The sequence below is a fragment of the Poecilia reticulata genome, linkage group LG1 (assembly GCF_000633615.1).
Source record: "Poecilia reticulata strain Guanapo linkage group LG1, Guppy_female_1.0+MT, whole genome shotgun sequence".
NCBI classification, from domain to species: domain Eukaryota; kingdom Metazoa; phylum Chordata; class Actinopteri; order Cyprinodontiformes; family Poeciliidae; genus Poecilia; species Poecilia reticulata.
The window spans coordinates 15,671,678-15,677,677 of record NC_024331.1 but is presented as its reverse complement, the minus strand read 5'-3'; positions in this window follow the sequence as shown (position 1 = coordinate 15,677,677).

Sequence of the window (6,000 nt, the reverse complement as noted above, 5' to 3'; positions counted from 1 at the left end):
CTGTCTCATGTTCTGCTCTCCTCTTGGCCAGGAATCCTCCAGGGAGCTAACTTCTTTACCTCCCTGCTCGTTTCTCCCCATCTCTTCCTCTCCTTTAATTCACCGCCTGCGGAACACCGAGAAAAGTGCTGATGAACAATTAAACATGGCCCTTCCCCAGGGAGGCAAGGTCACTCCTGTTTGTGTGGATGGGCGTGTGTGTGCGTGTGTGTGTGTGTGTGTGTGTGGAAAAATGGGTGGGCGGTAAGTGCAACAAACGTATTATAGAGGGATAAAGGAAGGAAGGTGCTTGGCAGAGGTACAGATATGTGCCAAGCAGAGAGCAAAAAGCTGAGTAGTGTTATACCGCCTGTAGAAATTGAGAATAATTGGTGTCCATAATACACTGACTTTACAGTAAAAGATATAATGCAATTAATTCAAAATGCATAAAGTGTCAAGCGCCGAGGCGTAATCAGCGATCCGCATACTTACTCACCGCCATCTGTCCCTCTTAACGCAGAGCAAAGAAAGTTCTAAAACTGTTTGATTATCAGATTAGCAGTCAGGACCTCCACTGTGAATGCACACTTATGCCTTCAGAAACTGCCTTTTTTTTCTTGATTGATATGTAGCATATTTGCTGACTTTATGTTCAATCATTGTGAGCAATTTACTGTGCACACTTCAGCATTTAGATTGAAGAACTACTTCGGCTTTCATTTATGTATCGTGTTACTGTACGAAGGGTAACGTCTTTTGAAAATACGGTATAAGGATCCGGGGTTTGAACCGAAGCTGACTATTGTGAAGCAGAAAAAGTATATGCTAAAATAACTAAGCTATGTGGACAATGTAGCACAACAGGTATCTATAATGTCAACAGAAAAAAAAAATCAAACATCAAATAAAGCATAAGGATATTTAGTTATGAGCAACATTCATTCCTCAAATCCCTCATGATTGAACTTCTTTAATTCATTAAAGTGAGGGCATATAAAAAAAACCTTTTTGAGCTCCATCATGTTATGTTATTCCTTCATCAAAAACATAGCTGGAGTGTTGCTTTGATTCTTTCATGCATATTTGAGGAATTCCTGAGTCTCCCGTGGCAGCTATTCATAGTGCCTAAATGTTCGCTACTACAAAGTACTGCCCAGTTTCCCAAAGCTCCTCCTTAGAGCCGCTAACAGAGCACTCCTCTCCCCCACACAGAGCTCCACCGTACTACCAGCAAGTAGCAAACGCCTGACAGAAATGGTTTTTGGATGTGTAACAAATTAACTAGCCTGATAAAAACCAGGTCCTTATTTTTTGCTTTCCTTTGTACAGTGTCTGGACCTTCTGCCACTGAGAAACAATTAGTAACTGAATGTTTGTTGTTTTAATGTTTGGCTGTAATGTGTATAATGTGCCATGTCTGTGAAGCCATACTGTAAACAACCATCTCCTACTGCGAAGAGAGAAGTGCCAAGCTGAACGACGCTGGATCCGCCTGGGAGCTCCTTTAAGTGGTTCCTGAAAATTCCAACACCACAGAAGGAACAAAAAGACGCAACAGACCACATTCCTGACATGTGCCAGCTATAAAAGGTCTTAATGATTCATCCCAATCGTTCAATATTTGGAAACATGACCATTAAAGACTGAACGGCTTCGTTCACTTCCTCCACTGCCATTGTTGAACTACAACCATACAGGCAGAGTAAATCAGTGTCTTTGATCACATCTCCTTCTGTTTGCCGATTGGCCCGAATGAATCTGAAACTAAGAAATTCAATACGGAGCTCTGAAGAAAGACGTGAATTGAGCAAAATTTCCTAAGAGCAGTGGTCAGGCTACAAATAACAATATAACGAGGGTAATTATTGGTAAAATTCATATCTATTTTTATGTATTTTTATCATTCATCATCAAGTGTCATGCGCACTTGCTGCCAACTTTCTGTTCCTCCGCTGTTTAAAAATGTAAGTTGTAGATCTGTTTATCAATAGGCGGGCAGGCTAAATTGTGTGATTTATGCAAACAAATTATAACAAATTATTCAGATGAACATAAAACTAAAATACGCTCACTCTCTTGATTTGGCAAACAATACTTACAGCATCATTCACAAACAGCAAAGAGACAAAAAACGTAGCCTTTTTGTTGCGATGCCATTCTTTGCCTCTCCTGAGATTCATGAGCAGCAGGGGAGCAGCTGGAGTTCAAAACTGAGTAAAAATGGGGAAAACAAAATGTAAACTTGAGAGTGAGGCATCTGTAGCCATTTCCTCTCAATCACTGCCTGGCAGACCATTATTAGATGTCTATGTGTGCAGGAAATCATTAATTTGAGAAAAACAAAATATGTCAAGTTTATCCCCGCGGCCGGCAACTATTTTTGTGTGTTCAACACAGGAGGTGGTGAGTGCCTTGATACCCTTGAGGCCGTTTGTTATTTATTAATTTCATCTCATATATTTTACTTGGGCTGCGGGTTGAGAGGGGAGCTGTAATTTGTACACAAACATGGTCTATTTTGCATCCTAGCTTTGAGCTGTTTACTAAATAAAAAAACTGAGTTTTTTTTTTTTTTGGGGGGGGGGAGGGGGTGAGTGGGGTTTCATTTATAATACAGTCCTTGATATGTTCTGCATTGCATTCGATTCCCATCAAGCCAATCATTGGCTTCCAACTTGAGATTTTGCCTTCATGCAGCAAATTTGTTATTTCTTTCTCATTTGAAGATCTCAGATCACACACTGTCCTCGACTGAGATTGCCAAAAAAATTAGAACAATTTGCAGAGCAGCGCACACCTGGATACTGCAAAAGCCAACATCAGACTTTTGCCTGCTGCAAACTACTCACTCTGGTTCCAGAACCTTCTGTTTGGGCTACTGCAGCTCCCTCTCCAGCCAGTCTTCTCTCCAGCCCCACCAACAGCGCTAAGGCCTTTTCCATGTAATCCTCCCCCTTGCACAGACCCTCAACTGGCTGCTTCTACTGAATGAAAAAATCTGCTTGCTACTGACAAAGCAGGCTGCAAAGAGGATCCACATGTGCATGCCACCAGGCCACGGTCCAGTTTCAATTATGCCATATTGATATGGTTTTCATCCAAAAGACCATTCAGGATCCCACTTATACTTCTTTTTTCCAAGTTGGCTGATACTGACTGCTGTGGCATTAAATTATTTCTTCCATCCTCTCTCCCACTGTCCAATTTATCCCGAAATACTTTATCTTTTATTTATACTGCTTCTCGGTAGGATTTTGAAACTTCTTCTGTTGCACTTCAATTAGGTTGCCTGGAAGAAAAGCCTCATTCAAATTAATGAAATGTAAATGTCACACTTCTTGTCTGCGGCGGTTTTCCATTCCGTATTAGCTTTTTACAGGGGTGCTGAAAATAAATTAGATAATCGCAAGCTTGGATAAATAAACTCGCTGAACTAATAGGGTAATGGTGTGCTTCCTACTCTTAACATGGCACACATACCAGCCTGCAAACACGTGTGCAGCTTTAAGTCAATCATATTAACTTTACTAATGACCTTGGGTGTAAGGAAACTGCTTGAAAGTCATTAGATTTATGAAATATCGTACATGTACAGGAGTTTTACATACACACCGTGAAATCAAGTCAAAGCACTACAAGGTGACTGTGAGACCTAGAAAGGCTGCAGCCTGATTGGCCACTGCCTGCACAGTGATGAAGCTAAAGAGAAAGGGAGCCGTTCTATTAATATTTTGAAGTAAAGATGATAATACCAACCTGAATTTGGGAACCACTGTTTCTGAAAGTTTAGATCTGTACCTTTAACTTTTTGTCATTATCTTAGGGTAGTTGTGTGTTATGTATCTCCTAGTGTGTTTTTTTCTCTCCCCTATGCCTCTCCTCTCCAATCAGCTGATTTTTGTGATAGAGATGCTGCTCAGGTGTGTTAATTACTCACCTGAATTTAATCATCTCAATCATGACAGTCTCAGGCTCTGATGCTGTGTTTCTCAATTCCCCTCCTCAGGGACCACTGCCCTGCATGCTTTAGGTGTTTCCCTGCTCCCACACACCTGACTTGAATAAGTGGGAGCGTCTGCAGCACTTGATGGCATGCAGAGGAGGTCATTCATTTGAATCAGGTGTTCTGGAACAGAGACTCGTCTAAAATATGCAGGGCAGTGGTCCCTGAGGAGTCAAATTGAGAAACACCGATGGTGATGGTTTCTTGAAAAAAATGTTTTTAGGAGAATTGGCTTAAACCTATGGAGAATTAAGGAGACTTTACAGATATTTCATCCTTTGTATTTGGTAAAGTCACAGTTTGACTGAAGATAAATCAAAAATGAATCAACTTAAGCATCGCAAACATATTCTCACGGCTTTGGTGTCTACATTTTGGGTAGCTGAACAAGTTCTACACACGAGCACAGTGTATAGCTCACAGGTGTGTCTTTATGCACGTTGAGATTCATTAGTAATTGCAATCAATCAACTTGACATTTTTGGTTTGCTGAGAAATAAAACATCTAGTGGTACATATAAAAAACAGCTCAAACTGTTAGACGGTTATTAAACATTATATGAAGTTTACATATTTATTCTTCATCACACATTCAGGCTCAATCACATAGCGTGTCCTTTGACAATTCACTTTTGTAATGCTCAGCTATTGCTCAGTATTTATTAGCTCCATTGTGCGTCCTGTTATTTCTAAATTCAGATGCAAGCTGCTTGAAATATATACAGAAAAAAAAAGACTCAACAACTTACCATGGAGACTTCTCTGTCAATCAGCAGGTTTTTGTGTTCTGACTGTGAAGCAAAGCAAGACAATTTACCGAGGTGTAAAAGCTCACCATTTGGCTGCTTGTATTCGTTATGTCTTAGTCTTTCATAGTTTATTCTGTTTAGAACAAAAAAGCAGAAAGAGACCATGCAAATATGTTTTTTTTTAATTTATTTATTTTTTATTCCTTGAGTTTGAAGAACATATTTTTCCACCCTCTCTCTCCTGTGCCCTGTTGCTGAGCAGCAAAACAACTAAAAAAAAACAACTATTTTCTTTGTGGGACTGATATGTTCTCTCTACCCCCGAAAAGCTGAACTTATTACTTCGATAGATGGGGAAGAAAATACAAATAGAGGAAGCTGGAAATGGAGAGATGGAGAGAAGACAGGGGGCTGTATGAAAAGAGAAATGGAAGGATGGATGCATGATTAGCTGGGAAAGAGTCAGAGTTAGTGGCATCTATAAATAGGTGAATGAATGGATGCATGGCTGGTTGAATAGGAGGCTGGATGGATGGATGAATGGATGGATGGATTTGGGAGATGAAAAGCCTACAGGTAATCGAGATATTAAAAGATGAATGAAAACGGGGCAGCTCTCTCTCTGCACTTCTCGATTTACCCCCTCCCAGCTCTCCCCCTAACTTCTCTTCTCACTCTGTCATTGTTTCTTCCTCTCTGTTATGAACTCTCTCTCCCTCTCTTTCTTATTCTGACCAGATGAGTAATAGCTCTGGCGCTGTGGTTTGACTGATTAATGCACTCAAAGAGCCCAGGGAGGTGGAGCACAACAAACAGATGGGGGAGGAAGGGGAAAAAAGAGGCAAAGGAAAGAGTTAGTGAACTGATGTGTGTGTGTGTGCGCGTGTGTGTGCTTGCATATGCATGTCCATCAGACAGAAACCCTAATGGTGCTGTTCGAAAAGAGCTGCATCAAGTGACTTGATCAGTGAAAAGGTTCTCTCTCTCTTTTTTTAGGTTAGAACAATCATGCTCATTTTTTTGAGTGACCAATCAGCCTGTAGTTGGTTTCCAGGAAGGTGGAAAAGGAAGAATTATTCAGCCTAGGAAAGTATTCAAACCTCTTAAGCTTTTACACACTTTGGATAGTAAGCAATTTTATAACCACAACATTCATGGAAGTTTATGTCATAGACCAAAACAAATTGGTGCATAATTATGAACGACGCACAGTTTTCAAAACTCCAAGCTGTGGAGAACCTTATGTTTATTTTTTCCACATATTCC